Genomic DNA, 13,383 nt, shown 5'->3' with positions numbered 1-13,383 from the left:
TCCACTTTTGTTCATCTTTCGTCTCTCCAATCTTCTGGGATCAGCAAGCCGTGCACCCTATATCTCCACATGAGATGTCCACACAAGACTGACTTCATCTAATGTCTCCTCGGACAGACACCCTCACCACACACACACACACACACACACATTTGAGTTCCCATCTGTGCACCACTCGCTCTCTAACATCCCTGCTCTCTCACTCAGGTGTGTTTGTGTGTGCGCTGTGTGAGAGACAGCGGGATTTATCTTCGGCCTCTGTGTGATATGCCAGCCTGCAACCCCCCCCCCCCAGCCTGCTCTGCAGCAGGACTTTAAACAGCAAAAACACTCATTGCCCCTGTAAATCCCACAACTTTGACCAACTAAAACCAGAGAGGAGACTGGCCGTTTCTGATGTTTACAGTAGAAAAAAGAGGGAGAGAGAGGGGAAATATATTGCTCAGTTGTATAGCAACTGTGGTACAATAGGCCGGAGCTGACTGCTTAGATAGCCAGAAGCACAGCAGGCGGTGATGGTAATACTGCTGTGTTGACATTAGCCAAGGTGGGAACGCGTCGCCGTTGCGTCGCACTTCTATTGTTGGCCAATTAATGCTTAATTAGGAAGCTCGCATCAGTCGGCGGCAGGGTCGTTAAGAGAGACGTCGAACAAATGTTACCTTTACGGATGCTAATCGAGCTGCTGTTTTTTAATTTATTTCACTTTCATTTTTTTCCCTCTTCCCTTTTTTTTGTCCTTGCGCCGCCAAGCGTACGGAGGGAGGCATCCATCTCGAGCTGTATGTGGGTGCTAGAGGGCTGAACTTTCTCTCGCCCGCCGCTGCTGCTCATTTTGTCTCTTTGTCCGTCTTCTTTCCTTTTTTTATTTACAACGCAGCTCCGATCTGGTTTATTATGTGCTCCCGGTTGTTATTTGGAGATGGATCTGCCACGCCACTGTGCTGTCACACTCCAACCTATGGATGGAGGCTGGGAGGGGCAAGGAGGCAGGGACGGATGTCTGGGTTTGGGGGTGGGGGGGTACAATAATTGGAGAAACGGTTGTGCGTGCTTGTGTGTGTGTGTCTGTGTATAAAGGGGGGTGGAGGGGGGTTAAGGCTTAGTTGGGGGAGAGCCAGGGAGAAGGAGAGCATGCAGTGTGCAGCTGGAAGAGGCAGAGATGAGCGGAGGCGTGAAATTGGCAATGCACCGTCCACAACCCACAGCCCCCTCCCAATCTCAGCCTACCGCCTGCTTGCCCCCCTCCGCCCCGTTCCACCGCGGAAGGGACCACGCTTCATGTGTGTGCATGAGTATTTGTGTGTGTGTGTGTGTGTGTGTGCGCGCTCCAATAAGCCACGTATGACACGTCGGGTTGGTATGCCCAAGTGATGCATTCTCTTGCTCCCTCCCCTTCGTTGACACACACACACACACACATCCAAACCTCCCTGCCTGCCCCTCCTACAGAGTGGTCATAACTCACCTTAATTGTTTTCCGTAGGTGGTGCTCGGACGCAGAGTGCGTGGTGAAATGTAGTTGGGACTGTGCGAGAGCGGTAATGGGAGTGAGGGCAGGACACTAGAAGGAAGGAAACGACCGACCTGCTGGCCTCTGAAGACACACATTATGCGTTTAGGGTGGACACACACGTACACACAGTGTAAGGGTGGCACGTGCACAAACACACGCCATGCAAACCCCTGATCACAAGGTCAAACGCACACACATGGAGCACTTTTACGTATATCTGCATTAATTATTAGTTGTGAATGAAGGTGTGTATGACACTTATTGCAGCCCTTTTCCTTTAAACCTGAGATTTTTGCATATGCTGGGGACCTTGAGACGTCAAAGTCCGGAATGCACAATGTAAATACTAATAATCCACATTGATGCATCCACATTGCCTGTAGGATTTCCCCTCAGACACAGCCACACCTCCAAAGGTGGTTGCACACGTGCACTACTCCGGACAGCCTTTTTAATCCGTGTCATAGTAAATACAGGCTCTGGGTCTGAGGTTGGGTGGCATGATAAGCTCATCTGTCCAGTGAGAAAGTTTTCTCTGCTACAGTGTCGACTGTTCTCATGTAATTAAAACAGCGGGCGCAACAAGGACCTGAAAGTCCTCCATTGTCACTCACACATCAGCAGCTAACCTGGACAACCTGCATTTGGGTTGACACACGACAGAGACGGTCAGTACGACGCTAATGAACTGCGCCAGCAGGACGGATTATGTGGCATTTAACTAAACATGTCCATAGGAAGAGGATGAGGAACAACAAGAAGTCCCCCTCCTGAATCACCTCGATAAGAGTAGATTGTATTCAATTCCTCCCTCTCCATCTACTTTGCATTGTGTGAAGGTACCTCTGTGTCACAGACCAACAAAATGCATAAAAAGCTGCCGTCTGGTGGGATGGACCTCCAACAATGTGCTTAGCTCTTTAAACCAATTCAGTCCTTGTTTTCCAACCAACGTTAATCTGGCATGTTTTAATTGTGTGACAGCATTTACGAAATTAACACAGTTAGAAAGTATTTTTTTCCTTTTTGCAGATGAGCTTGATGACTGAGATGAGGGAGTAGGGAGTAAACGAGTATGCGATTTCAGACACAACTTGAGTCTTTGGTCAGATTTCAGGAGTTTCTGCGAAGTAAATACAGAAATCTTCCTAAAATTGTCCTTCTTACTATATGTGTTTGTGTGAAATACGTTTTAAAACTTGTATGTATGTTGTATATATGGTTTTGAATGTCTGCATGCGTCTACAATGGATACTCACAATCTGTATGTGTGAATGTATAATGAAGTCTGTTAATAGGGCATCATCCGCCCTTACATCGCTAACCTTTTTCTGGGGGGGGTTTCCATCAGACAAGGCCTGGTAATGAGAGGCCAATTGACTCCACAAAGAAGAGAGCAAACCTTTCCATTGTTACGTCTTCTTCCACCCTCGTCCAACCCTCCTCGTCGGTCAAAAGCAGGAATTTCATTCCAGCCAGGCCCTACTCCACACCATCAATTTGTCTCCTCACACCCGCGCCCTCCCTCCTTCCTTCTCCTCTCTACCTCCTTTCTCCAATGCCTCCACCTCCTTCCCTTTGCATGTCTCCCTCTCTCCATCCATCTCTGTGCCTGTCACTCGCTCTCCCTCTCTCTCTCTCTCTCTCCCTTCGGCCTGTCTCTCTCTCTTTGCCTCTCGCAAGGTGATGGAGGCGGGTGTGTGTGGGTCTCAGAGAGCACGCCTCAGGGATTATACAGCTCGCTCGCATGAAAGATTCATGATGCCGGAATTGAGTGTGTGTGTGTGTGTGTGTGTGTGTGTGTGTGTGTGTGTGTGTGTGTGTGTGTGTGTGTGTGTGTGTGTGTGTGTGTGTGTGTACCTCGTGCTCCGGCACGACTGGAAAAGGGGAACAGAGAGAGAGACAGAGGGAAAAGGAAAGAGGGGGGGGGTGAAGAGTACAGAGTGAGACAAATTGACGGCGCACAGCAAGGCTTGCTCTCCAGGCTGCGATTATACCACCGGCTCTTTTTTTGCCCCCACTTTCAGACGCCATCTTGGTCAGGCCCAGAAGTTAGCGATTACAAAAGTCTGAAGAACAAGTGTGTGAATGTTTTAAATAAACTGAAGTCTCGATACTTTGGAGGAGGATTGATCTAAATTGACAGGCGCAGGGATGCCCTGTATTCACTACCAGCCAACTACCGCACACATTTCTCTAAAGAAAAATAACCAATATCATAAAGAAAGCTATCATGAAGACTTGTTGAAAAAGAAAAGGCCACTAAAGCCAAAATAGAATTGAATGAAGAATTCAAGACAGCAGTGTCCGAGGTAGAGACAAAAAAGGAGGCTTGGACGGCAATAACCGAGGTGATGATTGCTGTGTCCCCTGACACCAGAAATGCGGCTCAAGTAAAAAATAAATACATTTAAATGAAAGGAAAAAGGAATGAAAGGCCGAAGGAAACAGGTGGCTGAGAAGGACGAGGACAATTGGCAGAATGATTTGGAAAAAAAGACATTCGTAAGTGGGATAAAGAAATGAGAAAGGAATGGTGACACCAGGCATCACCCAATCAATCCTTTCATAAACATCATTTTCACCGCAGCCAAAGAGTTGAATCAAAGATTTATTCGATAAAAACTCAATGTATGCTTTGAAATAAATGATGAATTTAAATTAACAATAAAGGGTGTTCAATATGTAATATTAATGCCTTTTTAATGAAAGCACTTTTAATGTGAAATGCATTTAGTCTACAGGTATGTGATTGTGCTTGGGAATGTATTAAGACACTTAACAGTAATTACGGATTCATTGTTTAAAGTTTCTGAATTGGTAACTCTAACTTGCCTGTAGGTGTGTGAGTGTGAATGGTTGTGTGTCTCTGCGTTAGCCCTGTGATTGGCTGGCACCAGTCCAGAGTGTAGCCTGTCTCTTGCCTGAAGTCGGCTGGGATAGACTCCAGCCCCCCCTGTGGGCAGGATAAGCAGTGTGAAGATGGATGGATCTGGTCCAAAGTCTCACCTCTTTAGACTGGACTTGTGAAAAACCTGCTTAATGTATGTGTTTTAACCAGCCGGTGTGCATCCAAACTTCGCTTGCTTTGGTTACTACTTCTTAGAACTGAGTGGGTGTGCGTACCAGAAATAGCCCTGGAGTGTGGTCGTATTGTGGTGAGATAAGATACCATTCAGAAGTCTAATTTGAGTCACGCGTCCGGGAGTTTGAGCCGCCATCAGACACAAGAACACTACACAGTGGCTTATGGTGCCATGGATGGCACCCCCACCGTGCCGACCCACCGACATAAATGAGGGAGCTGTGTTTCTACGCAGGTCTGGACACTGATTACACGTAGAGGCTTGTGCCGCCAATGACCGCTCAGGACCTCGTTCCTGCACTATGTGTTGGACGTCTTGCCTCAGACAGACGCAGGGGTTCGGTTGTGCCTTTGGGCTTGTACATTGGGGAAAGGTTGTTGGTCACGAGTGCACAGCTCTAAGTGATCAATGAGGTTGGCAAACTTACCGCCTCTCACACTCTTAATCTATCTCTCTCTATTTAACTCCCTCCTTGCCAGATCCATGCCAGAGAGGACTGGCTGGCACCAGAATTAGTTCCGAGCTTGCTCAGCCAGAGAAAGTGTGTCACTGCCAAGTATCTATTGGTGCACGACTCGACAACTCTATTCATGTGCCTTCACCTTGGCTGTCTGTCTGCGAACAAAGGGACGGGAGGAGGAGGAGCGTTGGCGCTTGTGGGTGCACGCGTGTGCGTGTGTGTCATGTGTATGTGTTTATCTAACCTCCCAAGCCTGTTGCCCCCCTTTCCCTCGCCAGCAACTTCAAACACATTACATTATTGCTGCTTTTGATTGCATTTCAGATTAGAGAGCGCTGGTGGGGGAGCAGGAGAGTCAGATAGACAATGATAGAGAGAGAGAGAGAGAGAAATGATGGCCGAGGGAAAGGGATGGATGAGGATGAGAGATGTGGAACTCAGGGAAGAGAAGGGAAGGGCAGATCAAGGGGAGACAGACAGGGAAGATGAGAGAGAGTTTAAATGACAGACAGACACGAGAGAAGAGGGGAAACGGAAAATAAAATAAAAAAACAGAGAGGGAGAGCCTCTGGGGGAGCGTATTATACGGCCGTTACCCCCCCTCCGGTGCGGCAGAGTACCCACTATTCCTGTGACCTTGGAGGTCAGTTGGAGGAAAGCAGCATTAATCAAACTGACGCCCGGGCTGAGGCGGATGATGGCAGTGATGCTTACAACCCCCCCCCCATTTACCCACACCAAACAGTCACCCACCCACCCATCAACACCAGTAAACCCTGCACCACCTTTATTTGCATTCTCCCTCTACCCTCTTTTATTCTTTCGGTCTCCCGCTTCCGTTTTTATAGTTCTCATTCTTTCCGCCTCTCTTTCTTTTTTTTCCCATCATCCATCTCCCTCGTCTTCGCGTGCCCTGAGCCTACCCCGGCTCTCTGGATACAAACAGTGAATTAACCCATCTCCACCCTGTGTTAATGGACTTCTAAATACCAGCCCACGCCTGTGGACATGCCACCAACATTTGCATTGAATGTGGGATTGAGTCAGTTGCCTCCCAGCCACTCGCAAGAGCGTAGATATCGATTTGCTTGTTTTGCTCTCTGCGTTTGTGCATATTTTCGCTGAAAAGCCCGGTGGCGATTCAGATTGTCATGTTCGTGCAAATGCGTGTGTGTATGTAATGAATGTGCAGGGATATGTGAACAGAAATGAGGGGACTCTTTCTAATGTCAAACATGCAAGTAAATGCAAAAGCAATCATTGTTTGTTACAGCAAGCCACAGTTTTGACCTTAAGTCAGCAGTGAAGTAACTCATTTTTTAAACTTTTTAAAAACAATTGCTGAAAATAAATCTCATCCATACAGCAACAATGGGACTTATTTGGCCCAAAATGGACAGCTTTAACGCTCCACCCTGCCAGACAGACAGCCAGTGAAAATTCTCCAGGCAAGTGTGTACATGTGGTAGTTCTGTGTGTCAGTCAATGCAAGCCAATCAATACACCCAGGGCCTTTACTGGATCAGGTGTGAGAGAGGGAGAGGGGGAGTGTGTGTGTGTGTGTGTGTGTGTGTGTGTGTGTGTGTGTGTGTGTGTGTGTGTGTGTGTGTGTGTGTGTGTGTGTGTGTGTGTTTGGGATGGAGGTTGTTAAAGGAGGCCGGGTTAATCTGTGACTGCTCGTCTGCGCTGATGATAGTATTGATCTGGTGAAGATCATCTGAAGGTCAGGATATGTTGTCTCTCTTCGGAGCGCCTTGATGTTAATGCACTGTCTGTCCTTTCCCTGCTGGTTAATAACGGCAAATACCACTTCATTTCTAATAGAAACATCAAATATAACAGCCGAGGGAGCATCCAGACAGAAAAGGTTTTAGAATTTAGAGTTCAGACGGTCAGCGTTTGAAAGGATGGGAAAGTAGAAGAATTTATTCACAGCATCATTATGAGCAGCTTCTATAGCAAACAGAGATGCTGTGACGTTGGCCTTTTTTGATTGACACCTCCACTACCTTCAGTCTCTCTGTGTGTCATTATCATCATTTCAGAATGCTGAAACAGAAACTAGGCTTGTTAGCACTTAATTATTCGTTTAAATCTATAAAGGCAATCAATTAAGCTTAAGTGTGCAATAAATCTGATTAACCAGTCAGTTCCCAAAACACCATAAAATCCACGCAGGTCTTATACCCTGGTAATGAGTTTGCAAGTGAGGAGGGGGAAGGGGGCCAATAAGTGTGGGTGCTCACCGACAAACACACACACACACACACACACGCACACAAACCACTATTGTGTTTTTTACCTTTTTTTCAGGGTAATAATTTGACATATTAGCATTTGGGGATGAAAGATAAGCAGGGCTTAATGTATGCTAATATTAAGGTCTGCGACTTGTAACAAAAATAAAGCGAGGTCATCAGGAAAAGGCGCCGCTCTAATTAATAGATGAATTCATTACAAAAACAATGACTCAGTTTAAAAACCCACTCATTAACAAGATAAGGGTTTGAAATGAAACGTTAATGTGTTGACAATGAGAGCGACTACATTCAACCTTGGGATGCCGTTAGTGCAGCGTGTCTGTGCCTCTGATTGGGAGAATCTGCCCCCCCCCCCCCCTCCCTCCAGCCACCGCTGTATCATTCCTCATTATTCTTTGACACATTCCCTCGCCGTCTCTCCGCCTCCCTCCCTCTCATCCAGCGTCCCTCCGTCCCTCCCCCCTTCGCTGGCCTTTTACCTGCTCGCTCGCCTCGGGGGAAATTACCACAGCTCAGAAACGCTGTCCTATACTGCAACGCTCCACTCTGCCCTGCCTGCCTCCACGGCACACACAAACACACACACACACAAACGCACAAACTGTGGACATGTGCTCACTGTTTCTTCATGCTATTGTCCTCCTCCCTACAATGCATTAATACTATTCAGAGGCACAGCAGTACAGGGAGGATTATATTATATTATCTGGCATGTTGTTACCAAGGTCTGCCTTGGATTTGTATGCAGGACTTTGTACACGCAGGCGTGTGGGTTTTAGTGCAGCGTGCATGCACTCATTTCTCCGTATAATGGCTTTTATGTGTCGGACCTCTTCTGTTTAGGGTAATTCTTAATGAGAGTTAATGAAAAGGATCTCTGCGCCTCTTAAGGATTACCGTGCCGTCAGCTACTTGCAGTCTGTCCTCATTTCTCAATGCAACAGCGCAGACCTTGGAGATGAGCAGCTCATGCGGCTTTTAAACCACTCTTTGCTGTTATTTAATGGATAGGCCCTTCAATTACCACTGCTAATCAGAGTGAGGAAAAAAATTTGCTCACAGCTCTAACTTGCCAGGCTTTCAAGTAGCGGGAACACTTCTCTTCTTTCATGTGCTGATAGTAGCTGCATTCATTTGACTCCCTGCTCAGTCCGAATCATCATCATGACGGTCCCTTTGCATATGTCAAGTCATCCCTTTGGAAATGTCACTTTGAGCGAGGCAGCAGTGGCTCGCTGTCTAAATTTTGTTTACTCACATGAATTGAGTACAGATTGTGAGGCCTGCTTATAATCAATACCATAATACTGCCCCCCCCCCTCCTCCCACGACTCATCAGTCATTCTGCATCACACAGCAAACTTATCATCGTCTTCTTCTTCCTCAAGAATGCATTCTCACTGGGGAATGAGGATTTAAAGCGAGATCTGCTTTTGGATTCAAAGCTGTCATGAACTTTTTGGCAACCCCTCAGATCATGTTTGTCTGGTTAATTCCACAAGATTAAATGTTAAGCATTTGGGTGGCGCTTTGTTTTTCAAGCGTCAGGCAAAAAACATACTCAAAATTCATTCGATGATCCCATAAATTCATCCAGTCTGTCGTGAACTATGGAATTTATTTTGACTGTTGAAGCAAATATGTAAAGGCTGTTGGGATTTTTTTTGGATGCAATTTGTCTGATGTGTCTGCCTTTCATGAATCAGTGAGATGAATGCTCCTGGATGGACTTACTTTCTCTAATGGGAAACATGTTTAAATGACAAAAATGTAGACACGGAGCACACGCATTAAATATGCATGTGACACGCAAGCGTGCATGTGTGCACAGGCAACGTGAGATTGAAGCCAGCGCGTGCGGTTCTAATAAGAACGGGCGGTTTTGGTGTGTGCACATGCATTCTTGTGTGGGTGCGCATTTGTGGCAGACTCCGGCGGCAGGCTGGAAATGAAAACCGCATGCGTAACGCGGCTTATGATTGGACTGGAATTAAAACAAAAAGTCACAGGAGTGCACTGAGAGGGGAAATACAAGGAGAGGAGAAAGAGAAAGCGGGAGGAGGAGGAGGAGGAGGAGGAGGAGAAGTGTATTGTGTGAGAAGGGAAGGAGTGAGCGGATGCTGCAGTCCGACGGTTTCTGTCTGGGCTGCTTCTTATCAGAATGTCAGAGCGGACCTCTCCCAGGCTCGCGTCTGTCAGCAGTCTGCTTAAATGTGAAAGCAATTGGGGAAATTGGTAGAGTCAAAGACATATCTTAAAATAAGCTGTGATGACCCGGAGAGTGGCTGTGCAGAAGGAAGTGTGTGTGTGTGTGTGTGTGTGTGTGTGTGTGTGTGTGTGTGTGTGTGTGTGTGTGCGAACACTCGCGCGAACACATGTCTGCACGCAGAAATGTTCTCTCTCTCTCTCTCTCTTTCTCACATGCATACTCTCCCTCTCTTTTCATGTAGTTTTTCTTCTCACCAACATTAACGCGCGCAGACGTGCACCGGCGTAGCCTTTGATGGGTAAAATCATGTCAAACCAACAAGTCTCGGCCGTCCTTTGCAGTGCACAGATTTCCATCGTCATCTTTGATAGCTCTACATTTAGACAAATGATGCCACTTTAGACCCCGGGCTGAAGCCTCGAGTGGCCCATTCGTTCGGAGCCCGCACGGAACACAATTAACTGAGATGGCATGAATGAAAAGCAAATATCTGCATACAATTGCACAGTCTGTGATCTGCATAGACCTAAACATCCCTTCAGGCAATTCTCAAGGCATTCCCCTCTCCTCTCACCTCTTTTAACCCGGAGTATGCAACATCTGCTTTCGCCATTCAATCAGAGCTTGCTATTTCATTGGCTCTGGGCATCTCGCCTTGAAAGGGAGAGAGCAAGGGAGAGGGAGAGAAAAAGTTTTGAGCCAGGGCCCCTGGCTTTCTCATTAGCAGTCTTTCCCAGTGATGTATAGTGGCCAAGAGCTTTGGTGAGAGAGTTCTCACTGGTCAGACTTCCCCTTTGTGGGCTGCAGCCTTGACCCCACCTCACTGTGTGTGTTGTCTGTGCACAGAGCGGACATTTCCATGAGAAAGGGAAGCAGAGAAAGGACAGGGGCCGCGTTTTCTTTCTGCGAGAAGGCTGCAGACGCGGGTCTGTGGGTGCGTGGGCGACGGCCTCATCTATCATGCAGCGAACGGCCTGGAATGATCGGCACATGTCTCAGGACGTCACGTGATCAAGTCATTCCTGACAAAGGCTATCTCGGGTGGAGAAAACATTTGAGAATGCTAAGTAAAGTTCCCCAATGTCATTTTAAACCGCTTGTAGACTTTCACGACTCGTCTATTTCTGTGTCTTTCTTGCATGTTTTTTTTTATTTTGAGTACATTCTACCCGGACGAATTCCACAACAGCGCCCCATTTCGTTCTTCTCTGAAGCTCCCACAATTGGCTGCGTGCTTCAGCCACAACCTTGGAAACATGAGCAGCCCCCGTCCGTCCATCCTCTTTGGACGCTGGCAAACGGAGAGGGGCGGGGGGGGGGGGGGGGGGGGGTTGGAGTCCGCCTCCGCCGTTTTGGTTGGTCGGGAGTGACGTGTGTGGGCGGCACTTCCTGGTCTGCGTGCTCCCCGGGAGGAGGAGAGCGGAGACTGCGGCGTCGTTAGTTTGAACAAAATGGCTGCGAGGACACTGTCAACGAGAGCTCACTGAACGCCCACCATGGCCGTCCGCTGCGCTGTCTGGATCCTCACAGAATGTATTTCCCCGGAGTCGTTTCTCACTCTGCATCATTCGCGGTAGCCAGCCCGTCGCTAGTCGTCCAGCTGGCGACCTAAACAACAACAACAACAGAAAAAACACATTTATTTTGCACTTTAAAACAAGTTGGCTGACGGCTGTTGGCTTGCTCTTTTGACGCGAGAAGTCATCGGCGATTTTTTTTTCTTTTTTTTTAACGGAAAAAAACGCCCGATTTTTCGGTCGACGGGTATCGACGTTAACCGGCTACACGCCAGCTCGCGACATTTTGCTGCTTTTTTAAAAGTCATTTTTATTCGTGCTTTTGTTTTTGTTGTCAGTGGCGTTTCGTCCGCCTCCCCACCCCTCCTCTCCCACGCATTGTATCGTGACGCTTCTAACAGTAAACACTATATCGTTTTTTAAAAGTAATTTCACGGGATATTTTTTTTTTTGGGGAGGGTTTGTTTTGCTGAAAACATAACATTACCGTACCTGCTGTGTGGCCGCTGTTTACCTCGCTGTCTGCCAAGTCGGACTCGAACTGCGACTGAATCTGCGCTCCATCTCTTTACGGGTAACTTCTAGAAAGAAGACTTTGGACGACGCTTTTCTGCCTATTTTGTTGTTAGTTTTTTTTTTCCTGCCGTGAACCGACTCTACACCGAAAGCGGCCAACAACTGTGCTTAACGCAAAGGTAAGCCTCCAACACGTAGCTTCTTTTTTATTTTCTCCTGTGATGCCGATATTAGTGTTCAGAGGAAAATTGTCCAAAAGCTAGTTTCGTTGCGAATATCAAATACAAAAACAAAACACTAATCCATCTTGGCGTCGCGTCGCATTGTTTTCACCGTGCGACGCGAACAGCACGGCAATCAATGTCATCAAAGCGCCCTGCCACACATGACCGGTGCTTATCTGATACCCCGTTTCTCCACAGTATTCCTATTATAGGTGGCATGCTCTCATTGTGTGGGTTGGAGACGGACCGTGTGTGTGTGTGTGTGTGTGTGTGTGTGTGTGTGTGTGTGTGTGTGTGTGTGTGTGTGTGTGTGTGTGTGTGTCAATGTGTTTTTGAGAGGCGTCCCCTGCAAAGGAAAAAAGAAAAGAGCAAAACAACAGATTTGATCCCAAGTGTTCTCCCATGCGCTGCTTCTGGACGCTTGCGATGGGCCGATGCAGTGTTGTTTGTGTTGACTCGACATGGACGTGTTGGAAACTTTTCTGTTATATCATCGCTTTTCTGGACTGGAGTACACACACTCACACACACTATATGTACATGTGAGCGTGTGATGTGATGGTTTCTCTAGCCGACTGAGAGAATTGCATCGCCCCCTCTCCCAATCTTTCTGCAGTAATCAGGAGGTAATGAGTCTTTTAAAAAAAAAAAAGTAATCTATCATTCATAGCCTGCGCAGAGTGTGGTTGTGTGTTGTGCTCTGCACGCAGAGGCTGCGGTGTTCCCTCAGTGTGACACCCCCCTCCCCCCATCGTTCCCCTGTCACTGCTCTCTGGGTTGGTTCTGTATCTGTAGCGCTGTCGCATCCTGTATCTTTGCACACTGTTGTACATTCTCCACTCTCCTTTTTACAAGTACACTATTAAAGATCCCCGGCTTGGTGAGCAAACCCGGTAATACTGATTGAACTGTCTCCTTCCACACACCCCTCTTTCTACACGCTGTCCCCAGGCACTGGAGTATAGCTTTTAATATCTCCTACGCATGTCTTAATTGAAGTACATCATTTCCCTTTTACAACCCCCCCCCCCCCCCCCCCCCCCCAACCCCCTCTTCTCTCTGTCACCACGGTCTTATCTCCATCGTTACCCACCAGCAAGGTGTTGAAATAAGAAATGCTTGTCGAGTTGTCGCGGCGGCACAGGCAGCTGCAGTGAGCTGGTGGGTCTGTTTGGGGCACTTGCAGTACGCTCCCATTGGGGTGCCTGAAGCCGTGCCTGTTCCTGCCTATGTCTCGGGATGTAGGCGCACAGTGTGTGTGGGTCCGGATCGGCCGACGAATACGCACGTGGAATGCCGGCGTTTTATGGAGTTTACAACCCTTTTCGGGTGAACCGCAGTTGGTCAATGCGCTGCAGTTGCTCAGGTTGACTACCCAGCTGGGGCTGACCACATACACACAGGGTCAGGGGGTCCCCCTCCCTCCCCATGGACACAACTGTCTGTCCAAACGTCTGAAGAGGACGAAATAAGGGGATGACAGTGAAAGTGAAACCCAAACCCTGGTGAGAGGAGAGTCAGATAGACCGCAGAAGTAGCCACTCAGCTGGGCTCCCACTTCCCTGGTTGTAACCATGTAATCGCTATAACTAGC

General features: G+C 47.8%; 1 protein-coding gene across 6 annotated transcripts in view; it reads left to right on the top strand.

The window, feature by feature from the left end:
• Nucleotides 1–10,908: 10,908 nt before the first annotated feature.
• The window catches only part of tnrc6c2 (trinucleotide repeat containing adaptor 6C2), a 41,142-nt gene continuing 38,667 nt past the window's right edge, over nt 10,909–13,383 (top strand). For all 6 annotated transcript variants that reach the window (XM_078080257.1, XM_078080255.1, XM_078080254.1 and 3 more), the window contains exon 1: nt 10,909–11,744. The gene's annotated coding sequence lies outside the window, so the exon portion shown is untranslated. The remainder of the gene's footprint in view (nt 11,745–13,383) is intronic.

Source organism: Gasterosteus aculeatus, chromosome 9 (genome assembly GCF_964276395.1).
Source record: "Gasterosteus aculeatus chromosome 9, fGasAcu3.hap1.1, whole genome shotgun sequence".
In the NCBI taxonomy this organism is placed as follows: domain Eukaryota; kingdom Metazoa; phylum Chordata; class Actinopteri; order Perciformes; family Gasterosteidae; genus Gasterosteus; species Gasterosteus aculeatus.
This window is presented reverse-complemented; position numbering and strand designations above follow the sequence as displayed.